The sequence below is a fragment of the Anthonomus grandis genome, chromosome 22 (assembly GCF_022605725.1).
Source record: "Anthonomus grandis grandis chromosome 22, icAntGran1.3, whole genome shotgun sequence".
Taxonomy (NCBI): domain Eukaryota; kingdom Metazoa; phylum Arthropoda; class Insecta; order Coleoptera; family Curculionidae; genus Anthonomus; species Anthonomus grandis.
In genome coordinates this window covers 32,161,060-32,173,773 of record NC_065567.1, presented here as the reverse complement: position 1 = coordinate 32,173,773, position 12,714 = coordinate 32,161,060, and the positions used below count along the sequence as shown (strand labels likewise).

The following is a 12,714-nucleotide window of genomic DNA, read 5'->3' as shown; positions in this document are numbered from 1 at the left end:
TATTCTTAACTTCGCCAGTGTTCAATTCATTATAACATATAAAAAATTGAGGTTGGGAAATTTTATAAATAAATCTCTACATAAACTTTTAAATGACTCACCCCATATAAAATGCACAACAAAATCATATATATTTTATAACGTTCTTTTTCTCTCTTATTTTTCCGCTACATAATAAGGAGTTGACATTTATATGTTTTTTTTTTAAATTTAACTAAGCTAGCACAATTCGAGAAAATGCTGCCAAACATTTTTCAATAAGGTCCACGTGCATCTTTTTTTAAAGTTTTGCATTTGGTGAATGTAACAAAAAACTATGGCCACGTGCATCTATTTTGAGTTAATTGATTCATGGGTATTAGACTTTTAACAAGATTTTCTTGGCAATATCTTCACTTAATTGTAAATCGAATTAATACGTAAAATATTGATTTTGCGCACCTTATCTCCAATTGCCCCCTTTATTCCATCCTTTATTTGTATTAATTCCAAACGTTGACGAAAAGACTTTCTAACAGATTATTGAATGAATATCATAAAATTTGTATCACTTGTTATTTACATGAATATATTATCTTGAAGATCATGCATGAGATTTTAGAATTCATGCTAAATGTTTGCTTATGTATTTAACGCTATTATATGTAAGCCAGTCTACATAATAATTAAGTGCTAAGTGCTTATTTACGCAGTAAGATTTGCAAGATGCGAAGAAAAAAATATTTTATTATATACGGTTTTGTGAACCATATATGTATATCAAATCCCTACATTAATTCATCATTGAAAATTAATCCCTGCAGATCTTGACATTGAAAATTGCATTGCATCAGTATATGACGTCAATGTTGCATCATATTAACCGCTCACTTTCAAAATTAAATTAAGAAAAAAATCAATAAATGAATTATATTATGTACCACGAACATTTGTTGTCACATGAGCCTCCTTACGCAATATTTATTGATTGAGATATAGTATTTAACCGTAAATTAATTCAGGGCCGTCACATGCACAATTGGTTTCGGTTTTTTTTTTGCTTATTTTTTGCCGCCAGTACGTATTCAATTTATTCATTTGTAGTGAATTTTGCGTATGCAAGTTTTTGCTGACTATATTTTATATGTGACGTCTCCTTTTTAGTATCTATGTAAGAGTAATAAAAAAATGCAAATACAGCTTTCGTTTGTTAATAACATGTTGTAATTTATTGATAATTAATGAATATTTTATTGGTAATATTTTATGATTATATGTAGTATAGAGGACAAATTTTGGTAATAAAAAAATATATTTTCATTAAAATCTATGGTTGGAAGAGTAAGAATTACCAAAAGAATTGCTAAATTGTGGTCCAAATAAGAAAAAAGAAAACTTTAATATTTTGGCTAATTTAAATTTAAAATTAATTTATTTCAATGTTTCATTTGGCAAACAAATGTCCCGTATTTCATTTAAGATTTTATTGGGTATAAAAAGCAATATCATCGTTAAGGTTGAAATAATTCGCCGATGAATCAAAACCCAGTTGCTTTGCATAAATTTAAAAATAAAAATGTCATTAAGGGGGTTATTAACATTAACTAAGAGCAAACAATATCCAGGTCTGCCAATTTAGACTTGCATATATTTATTTGGAAATTTTTGACCAACTAATTTTAACTTAACGTGGGAGCTTAAGGCTAATTTTAAAATGGATATTTTGGATATTGGGTGACATGGAAGAATTATTCGTTATGACTCACTTAATAGCAGACAATTTAATAAAACTTGTGCTTGTTACCGTTTACTCGAAAACCGGATTTTAACCTTGAGTGCATCGTCTGAAATTTATTAAAATTTTAAATTAACAGGACCTTGATTTTCGATATCGCAAATCGCATCCCAACCATAAACCTAGCAAAGATTACATAAACTTTTGTTTTGATATCGTTCGTATGGTAAACAGAGCCTTGAGATCGTAATTTAGCAAGTACGATGTTTACGATATAAATTTTTCCAAAATTTTTTTCAGGATTTTATTTGTTTAATAATGTGTTCATTAAGAGAATATTCCATAAATTATTTACTAGGTTTATTTCTGGAATATCCCAATGGTTTTTTGAGCACTCAGATTAACATTTAAGCCACTTTAAAAATATTTAATGTGATTTCGTATCGATACGTTTTTGCAAGAATTTAAACTAAAAAAAAAATGGATTAAAATTCAAAACTTTATTAAAAATTAATTTTCATCTTTGTTAAAGTTACCCAAAAGTGCAAAAATAATTGTATTATCAATTTTTTTTATATTCCTAATTTAGCAAATTTTGTATTGAAACTTTTTGTATCAAAAAACTGATTTTTGTTTTAATTTACTTGGCCTTTTTAAAAGCTACAATTGAAATAAACGTGCTGGAATTACAAAGTGATTAACAAATTAGAAATGAATGACTTCTTTGATTCTTATGCCCACGTTAACTATAATTTTGTCCAATTAATTCTGGCATCTATTTAATTTTAACCATTTTCTATTTAGGCTGAAATAATATTTTTATTAAAAATTAATTCGTAATTTAAATTTTAATTACACCCTGTAAATGCTCATCGCTAACTAAACAATATTTAATTAATAATTCTTTTATATACTGTGGCTTAAATAAGGACCCTTTAATCTAAATACTATAATATAATAAACAATTGTTTATAGAGCAACTGATTTAATTAAAAAAAAAATACTGCCACTTTTGCCAAATTATCCACAGCTAATAATAAAGAAATTAATTTGAGGAATTTATGCTGTATGTTATTTTTTGACTCTAAGGTCGTTTTTGAAGGGTTTTTTTTTCTAAAATAGTCGGCGGCATATTTAATGGAGGATTAAAATTAGACGTGGCCCAGTTAGGTTTTTTAGTAATGGTCATTGGCAAGTTACTTTGGGATATTTTATTGTGGCATTATTCTTCATGTCTTACAGTGCATTTTCATAATATAATACGTCGAACAAAGATAGATTCGTAAAAAAAGATCAAAGGATTAAATAAATATTTTTCAATTTCTCACAGAAATTTGAATACGTATGTTCGCTGTATGATTGTTCGAAATGATAAAAGCAAAATGAAAATGTCACAAGTTCATAGCTAATGTGCCGGGATTTGGCCTACATCGGACGTTATGTAGTACTTTATGTGGCGGTCTGCCAACATTCCACGACGGTATTTACGGGAGCCAAATGTGGCAAGTTTTCGGGCGAAATTAACGTTATCCTTGATTTCGTTTGTCTAATTTTAATCGTAGATTAATAATGTAATAGTTTATTGATTTTTTATGTTATAGTGCGTAGTATTTTTGCACATGCTGGATAAGTAAAAGGCACGACTTTCTTCTTTGACTGACATTTACGACATCGTTACAAATTTTTGTTTTCTTCACTTTTACGCTTCGTCTTTGTGCTGCCATGTTCATTTTTATTTTAGTAATTTTGAGTTTTAGTCTTGGCGGAGATGCGCAAAAAACTCTTTAAAGAATATCTTTGTCTTATACATTTTTATTAATAATATTGTCCTGCCTTAAGACATGAATATTAAAAAATATAATTTTTTAAAAATTTTATCCATTTATTAATTGTTTCTTTTGTTTTTAATTTGTCATAGTACTCAGTAATATTCTTTGATTTTTATTACTGAAAGGGGTGTTCTTTAATAAGACATATTAGGAATATTCGTTAAAGTACTAAAATATTCCTGGCATCTCCGAGAAAAGGTCATGATGTTTATGAAATTAAAAAAATTAATATTTTTTGGAAATTTACATATTTTTACCTATTAAATCAAATATATAAGAAAAAAACAAAACTTAAATAAGAATTTAAATTTTACTTAATTTTAAAACATTTTTATTTTAATAACTAACTGAAAAGTGCCAAATTATAAAAAAAATCTAAATTGGTATTAAATAATTAAAAAAGTAATTGTATTAAATATTCATTAAAAACATATTTTTTTTACATTTTAATTTGTTCTTTTTCTATTTATTAATTGTATATCTTTTTATTTATTTTTACTAAATATTAATAAAAAGTTTTCTTTTTTAAATTAGTTTGTTCAATTAATAAATTATTTTAAATATTGTAAAAAAATTAAAAATAAGATTAAAATTGCTCAGAGTTAATAATTATTTAATCACTATAACCCATTATTATTTTACCTATGTAATTGTTTTGCAATTAGTTGTTGCATCTTTATTTAAGCTTAAATAACTATTATAAAATACAATTTTTATTTAAACTAAACAAGATTAGTTATCATTTCCTTTGACATTATTATTCTTATCAGTCTGTCCTTGCCTAACTCATTATCTTTAGTCTCTTAGTATTTTCTTACTTATTATATAAGTTATTTATTATTTTATTTTCGTGGTAAGTTCGAAACATTAAGTTAAACTTTCACGTATAAAATAATTGCATTTTAAATAATCTGCAAATTAAATGTTTACATACAAGGACACACTTATATGAATAAAATTTTGATAAACAAAGACGAGAACATCTCCAAAAAAAAATTATCCATTTTAATTTACATTAAAGTTAAAGTTATGATTAAAAATATTAACTAATAATATTTTTTGTAAATTCACACTAAATTATCAAAATTTAAATTTTACTTTAATTTAAGTAAATTTTGAAACTTTTTTTTCTTAATTTGTCTACGTCTATAAAATGCGATTTTTGTTAAAATTAAAGAACGAGTTATCTTCTTTTATCTTACAATAATTTTACAATTAACGAATCTTTTACGATTAAAATAACGTTAAATAAAAAATGTTATCGTGATTCACTAAAATTTAAGTTAAAACAAAAATAATAATATTAATTAATATTAAAATTATTTGAATTTTACTTTATTTAATTAAATTTTAATCCTTTGTTTTATTCAATTTTCTCGTATTGTTTACGTCAAAATCACTAAAAAGTGCTAAATTGAAAAAATATTATAATTAGTACCAAAATTTCTCAAAAAAATGTTTTTTTTCTAGATTTCATTTTATTATTTTTCTAACTTTTAATTATTTGCCTTTTTTTATTTTTTTACGTGAAAATTTTATATTTAATTAGGATTACATTTTTTCAAAATTAATGATTATTTAATCACTTTTTAATTAAAAAATATGATTTAGTTTATTATTATTTTAATTATTTAATTGTTTTGCATTTACTTGTTGCACTTATATTTAATCTCAACTGTCTTCTTTGATTTAAACCAAAATAACTCCCATAAATTTGCATTTTTGTTAAAATTAAAGAAGATGACTTATGTTTGTCTTACACATTTATATTCACATTTGACTGTCCTTATCTAACACATTCTCTTAGTAAGTTCCAAATAGTTTTTGGCAATTTTGTCAAAGTCTGAATAATAAATACAGCATTTTACATTAAGTTAAATTTAAAAATTTGGTTTTTTGAGATAAGTTTTCTCAACTTGTTTTCGTCAAAATCACTTAAAAGTGACAAATTAAAAAATATTTTAATTAGTATTAAAATTTCTCAAAAAAAAAAATTTTTTTTTTTCGATTTTCATTTATTATTTTTCTAACTTTTAATTGTATGTCATTTTTTAATTTTTTCTTTACGTACAAATTCTTAATTGATTTAAATAGGACTACATTTTTCAAAATTATTAATTATTTAGTCACTCTCGAATTTAAAAAAAATCATTTCATTCATTATTATTTTAATTATGTAGGTGTTTTGCAAAAATTCGAAGAATTTAAATTTGATCTTAATCAATCTTTTAATTTATACCAAAATAATTTCCATAAAATGCCATTTTTGTTGAAATTAAAAAATGAGTCACCCTCTTTTGTCTTACATATTATTGTTCACATTAGTCTATCCTTGTGTAACACATTCTCTTAGCAATACAGTTTTTTTTAATTTTATAAAAATCCAATTAATAAATAAAGAATTTTACAATAAGTTAAATTTTTACAATTAAAATGCGTGTTTAATACTTTACAAGTTAAACATTTACATAGAGAAACATATATATATGAATTGTAATTTGAATGTTACATTAAGTTAAATTTAAGATTGAAAAAATCGAGTTTTGATTTTTTTAATTAGACAAAGACGATGGTTTATAAAAATGTTACCTACCGTGACCTTTTTTACTAAAACTTAAATGGAAAAATAATAAATTGAAAAATAATATCAAATAGAAAAAATTAAAACCACTAAAAAGTGCCAGATTAAAGAAATCTAAATTAGTAATTAATATTCATTAAAAACACATTTTAATTGTTCTTTTTTTTTAACTTAATATTATTAATTAGTTTTCTTTTTTGAATTAATTTGTCCACTCAAAAGGAATTTTTAATATTATTAAAATATAAAAAAAAGTTAAAAATTAATTTAATCACTTTCTAATAAAAAGAAAATCATTTATTTTATTATTATTTTAATTACCTAAATATTTTAGTTAATCTTAAATAACTCCTATAAAATACGATTTTTGTTAAAATTAAAGAAGATGAGTTATCTTTGTCTTACACATTATTATTTACATCAGTCTGTCCTTGTGTAATAGATTATCTTAATAATAATTACTAGTACTAGTATTACTTATAATTACATTAGGTTACATTTTTACGATTAAAATCAATACGTTTTAAATTCTTACGCACATAGACACACTTATATGAATTGTAATTTATTAAACAGAGACAAGAGTATCACTATAAAAAATTGTTTTCTTAATAATTTTTAATATATGAGAGTTATTCTTATTAAAATTAATTCCCTTATTTACAAACAATTAATTTACATTTTTTGGGTTCGTATATTAGCCGCTGAATTTCGGTTATCGAAATTGCGATAAAACGCTTAAACAATAACGACCGATTTCGTAATGTGACCTTTAAATAATTAAGCAATTATTAACGTTTTTCCCCTTGGTTTTAAGTTTAAATTGGAATAATTAGTTCGGTGGTACCATTAAAGCGCATTAAACCCACAAAAACCGAATAAATTTGTTTATCTAAACTGTCAGATAACTGCAGTAGTTATCCAGTTGTTTAGTTAAAAAAATTGTGGAAGTCATTATTAATTATATTTTTTGGGCAATGATATGAGATAGCATATATACCGGGAATAAATGCAATTTAGGTATTTAGCTTTAATACTAACAAAGTAAAAGTTAAGCAGAGAGACTTTTTGGTACAAAAGGTGTGTTAAAGAGAGATGCATAACTGGAGATTAAAGGCGTTCAGAATGAAGATTGATAAGGTTGTACTGAAACAAATTTGATTTAAATAAAGTACCATTTATTTTGAGTACCTTCACTTTTCAATTTTTAATTTCTTGAACTGAAGAATAAAACACAATCAGACTAATTTGTAATCCCTTTCTATGGGATTATTATTATTTCCCTCAAAAAGTTTCGTTTAAATACCCGTTTAAAAACATTTAATAAAATATTTATTTAAATAAAATAAAAATGTGGACTAAATATTAAAAAAATCTTTATATAAAACAAATGAATCTGATATAAAATAATTAATTATTAAACAGATAGATCAGGCAAGAGAATTCTCAACAAAAAATCATGACATTGGAAATTTACAAAACATTTCGGTATAAAATAAAAAACTTAACTAATAACATAATTCGATTTTATTCTTTCTCAAAATTGCATTTACTTAAGGTAAGTTTTGCCCCTACTTTCACCCATTTCCTATTTAAAATATTAATCAAATAATAACCTAAAGTCTAAACTACATACGGTTTATCGATCAGACTATAAATAGCGCTTGCAGGATAATTTCACCTAATTTATATTAAATTAGATGATGATTACATAAAAGTAAGCCAGCTTATGGATTTTTCGTCAACAATACATAGAAACTCAGATTTATATACTGGAATTTTAATGTTTATTGAAATCCTATTTTAAATAATAATTTGGACATGTAAAAGTTCATTATTTGTAGATGATGCATAATTTAATTGGATATTGAAAACCATTTATTAAATATAGCATTTTCACATGAATGAATTGTTTTTTATTTTTCATCAAATTAGGCAGTTTTTCGGATAGGGCCTTCAAAAAAATCATTTAATTTTTTTTTATAACATGGCAATAATATCTTAAAAGTTGCTTATCGATGTTTATTAGTCATGCCTGATGCATAACTTACATGGATATGACGATATTTTTATTTTAAATAATTTTTAAATCAGTTTTTGTATTGATTTATCACCTTTTTTAAGCCAAATCACTAATAATAAAGAGTTGCATTAAGCAATAAAATTAAAAGGAGGATTTCAAAAAACTGAAATAAAATTAAAATTTGATCTAAAATTGACGTTAATTACCTTAAAGATGTAAAAAATGATTTGAAATGCGTTTAACAATTTGTTCAATTTGATTTAAACTGATAGCAATTAAAACCTCAAATATTTATTTAGCTTTATAATAGAGGATGCTTTTTAAATATTCAATATTTATATCAGAACCACTGAACGACCGAACTGTTTTAGTCCAATACCAATAAGGGTCAACTTTAAAGTGTATATTTCGGTATAGATAACATCTCTTTAAATTAATTTTTAAGGCAATGTTTTATATTCAGAACTATTTAAATGATAACGAAAATCCTTTCTATTATTAAAATAATTTGATACTAAATAGGTCAAATTGGTTAAGACACTCTATTAGGCTGGAAATAACAGGTCAATGCCAAGTATATTTTGAATAATAATTTGAACTTGGAACCCCATAACTTTAAGGAAAAATGTATTAGTCGGAGCGTATTGTATCGTTAATCGAACATTGATAATTAAATATGTAATAAATAGAATATTCTATGATATTAGTGTTTAGTTGGTTTAACTTAATTAGACGAATGCGTAACTTAATTGGACATGGAGCACACTTCTTTAAATTAATTATCGAGGCAAGTTTAATAACTTTAATTAGCCAAAATATTATAGAGAATACTGAAAAATCACCCGAACTAGTTAAACGATATAAAATACCATTTTAGTCATAAAATAATGCGCCAAATTAGTTAACTATAGTTTAACTACTACTAGTCTGGGAATAAGGATTTCCTATAAAATGTATTTAAATTTTGATTAATTATTTATAATGTCATACTTTGAGGTACAGGTTTTTTAGTCATAGTAGATGCATAATTTAATTCGACGAGGAAAACATTTATTTTAGTTAATTTGAAACTTAAACTAACAAAAACAATAAGACGCTCAATAAAAACGAGATTTTTTATGAAATTAATATGAATACTAAATTCCATAAAGTAACCAACAAATTATATCCGAATTTCAGTTAATAATTTAAATACGTTTAAGTGAAAATTTATTAGTCACACCGTATGCATTACTTAATTAAATACTCGTAGACAAAAATGTGATAATATTCCAGAAAATTAGTATATAATCGGTTCAAACTGAGTAGTGTTTGATGCATAACTTAATTGGATATGAGACACATTTCTTTAAATTATATTTTCAAGGGAGTATTTTTATAGTTTTCTTGAGAAAAACTATAATATATAAAGAAAATCTAAGTATCTTGAAAGGGTTGAATCAAAAAGCCTAGAAACGGTAAGTAGATTGACATGGAAATCTTTTATATCTGAATTAAATTTACTATATATATGGATGAAACCTTGAAAGATCTTTGTTATTTATGTATATTTTATATATAGACACAGTTTTTGTAGGTTACACCAGAGGGACACTGACAAGGTCAAAGTATAGCTAAGATGTATAAAGAAAAATGTAAATACAGGGTGTTAATTAAATATATACAATAAATTTAACAGGAGATTCTTTGAGTACTTTTAAGACAAAAAGTTCAAATAAACACGTTATCGCCCAGTTCTATTTAGATCTAATTAACATATTATGCTAAAATATATACAGGGTCGTTTAAAATTAAAAGATGAAAATGCCATAACTTTTTTCTGGTTATTTTTTAATATTTTAAATAGTATAATTAAAAAGAACCAATATTTTTACATAAAAAAGGTACTCTTATCTTATTTCGATAGAAGCCTCTGGTTTCAAGAAATTTTTTGTTTGTTTGGTATTTTCATTTTTTTTGTCTTAGCTAATAAGTTAATTGTTTTAATTTTTCTTAATTATTTACACATTATTTACAATTTTGAAATTACATATTAAACAAAGAAAACAGTTTTTGATCTTAAAATTAAGTATTTGTAATATCTCATGTTTATACCTGATGATTTGTGACATACCTTTTAATTTTATTAAACGTGATCAAAAATACTTTCTGACTTTAGGTTGCAAAACATTAGAAATAAGATAAGAGCTCATTTTCATGTAAAAATGTTGGTTCTTTTTAATTTTACTATCCAATAAATTAAAAAGTAACCAGAAAAAAGTTATGACATTTTTAACTTTGCTGACCTTTAATTTTAATCGACCCTGTATACACTTTATCATAAAATGTTATAGAATCAGTTAACAACAATAACAGTACTATACGATAAAAATTTCAAAAAATAACGACCAGGCGTTTCGAAAATATTAACAAAAAACCAACTTCAATAGGAATTATAAAACACCTTGTAACATAAAAACGATTTACTTTTCAAGATTCCAGTATAGAGTTAGATGACTTTTTAATTACAATAAATAATGTTTACTTTAAATAGTTTCAAAAGGCCTGCAAAACTAATACGTCTCTAGACTCAAGTATAGATTCCTAATTAGTATGTTCATATATTTTTGTTTTACGTTTGTCTTTAGTTTTTGCTTTCTTTCTCTTTAACAATGTAAATGCACGCATTCGCTTTTTGATTTAAACATTAATAAAAATTATCTGAACTTTATCTTACGTCTCTTGCTATTCATTGTTTCTTCCCTCCCCCTCTCGTCGATAATTAATTATTATGGGAAAATTATTAATTACTTATATTGATTTTTAGCGCACACTCGTGCAAATCTGTTGTTGCTGTTTCTGTAATAATTTATTTAGTTTGATGGTTTTTTCTTGTATATTTTCCTAATTAATTAAGTTTAGGTTAACGGGTTTGTATCACTGTTGGTTTCTTTTGTCAGTAGCTGAAGAGTTGTTAAAAATCGCGGGACAGATCTTTTTTCCAAAGGACGATGCAATTTATAATGTATATTATCTTCATTATGTTTCTAGCAATGTATTGACTTTTTATGCAATTAAATTAGTATACAGCTATTTATCTAAATTACTATTTGCAACTAGTTTTTGGTATTGGTACAATAAGTGCTTTCTTCCATGTCTTCTACAAATACATCCACTGTAATGGCACAAGTAGGATAATATAAAGGGGATACATAATTTTAGACACAGAATTAGTATCTGTAATTTTGATCTGCATTACAAATAGTTTAATATCGTCTGCCACATTTTCCGCAAGAGTTAATAATTTGAACGTTAATAATTGAACACTAACAAAAACAATAAGACGATCAATAAAAGAGATTTTTTATTAAATTAATATGAATACTAAATTCCATAAAGTAACCAACAAATTATATCCAAATTTCAGTTAAAAATATAAATACGTTTAAGTGAAAATTTATTAGTCACACTATATACATTACTTAATTAAATACTCGTAGACAAAAACGTGATAATATTCCACAAAATTCCAGAAAATTAGTATATAATCGGTTCAAACTGAGTAGTGTTTGATGCATAACTTAATTGGATATGAGACACATTTCTTTAAATTATATTTTAAAGGGAGTATTTGTATAATTTTGCTGAGAAAAACTAAAAGTATTGTGAAAGGGTTAAATCAAAAACCCTAGAAACATGGAAAGCTTTTATAACTGAATTAAATTTACTATATAAATGGATGAAACTTTGAAGATCTTTGTTATTTATATTTCATATATATCCACAGTTTTTGTAGGTTACACCAGAGGGGCACTGACAAGGTCAAAGTGTAGCTTAGTGAACTACTAAGGTCATGCACAAACTGTACATTAGTCGGTTGAATATGATAGGTCCCATCCAATTTGGGTTACTCTCTGATAACCTACATTAACATATGATTGGATTCAAGTTACTAGGGAACTGTGGAGGGTTTATAGATGGCGATACTTACCAGAAGCGTAGATTATCAAAAAACGATGCATACGCGATACACGCGCCGTTTTAAAAAATAAATAAAGTATACAATGTCAGATATAAAAGTAGAAAAATATAAAAAAGTGTGGACTAGTGTAAGTTTCGATCACCTCACGGAGTTAACACGCCCGCGTCGCTCTCAGCGCCGTAATGCACAATGACGGTTAGCAGCGCCCGTCGTCGATATATAGCTTGATTTTGCTCCAAAAACGTTGACGTCACGCGTGACGTCACGGCGTCGTCGCCTAGACGACGGTTTGTTTATCGGCCGTCCGTGCTCAGTTGCGTCATCAGCGTTTTATATATGCCCCAGCTTCATCCATACCGGGAGTTCTGTTTTGGGGATGCTGTCGAGCCGTAGCTGCCCGCCCTGGTCCAGCGCAACGTGCGTGGGTGTCAGCCGACCGATCTTAACTTGCTCGTTGGGCTTTATATCGATATTAAACGCCCACCGTTAAAGTTAATGGCTTATGGATTTTATTTCACGGGTTCCTTTACTGCTTATTAGTTGCTTTTATGTAACCTTTTACTGGTAAACATGTGAAGAGATATGAATTTAATGATCGAAAAATAT

At 25.5% G+C, this 12,714-nt stretch overlaps 1 protein-coding gene across 1 annotated transcript in view; it reads right to left on the bottom strand.

Moving 5' to 3' along the window:
* Window positions 1-12,276, bottom strand: part of LOC126748098 (protein Tob1-like) — a 109,290-nt gene extending 97,014 nt beyond the window's left edge. The window contains exon 1 of the mRNA XM_050457098.1: window positions 12,118-12,276. The gene's annotated coding sequence lies outside the window, so the exon portion shown is untranslated. The remainder of the gene's footprint in view (window positions 1-12,117) is intronic.
* Between the last annotated feature and the right edge of the window lie 438 nt (window positions 12,277-12,714).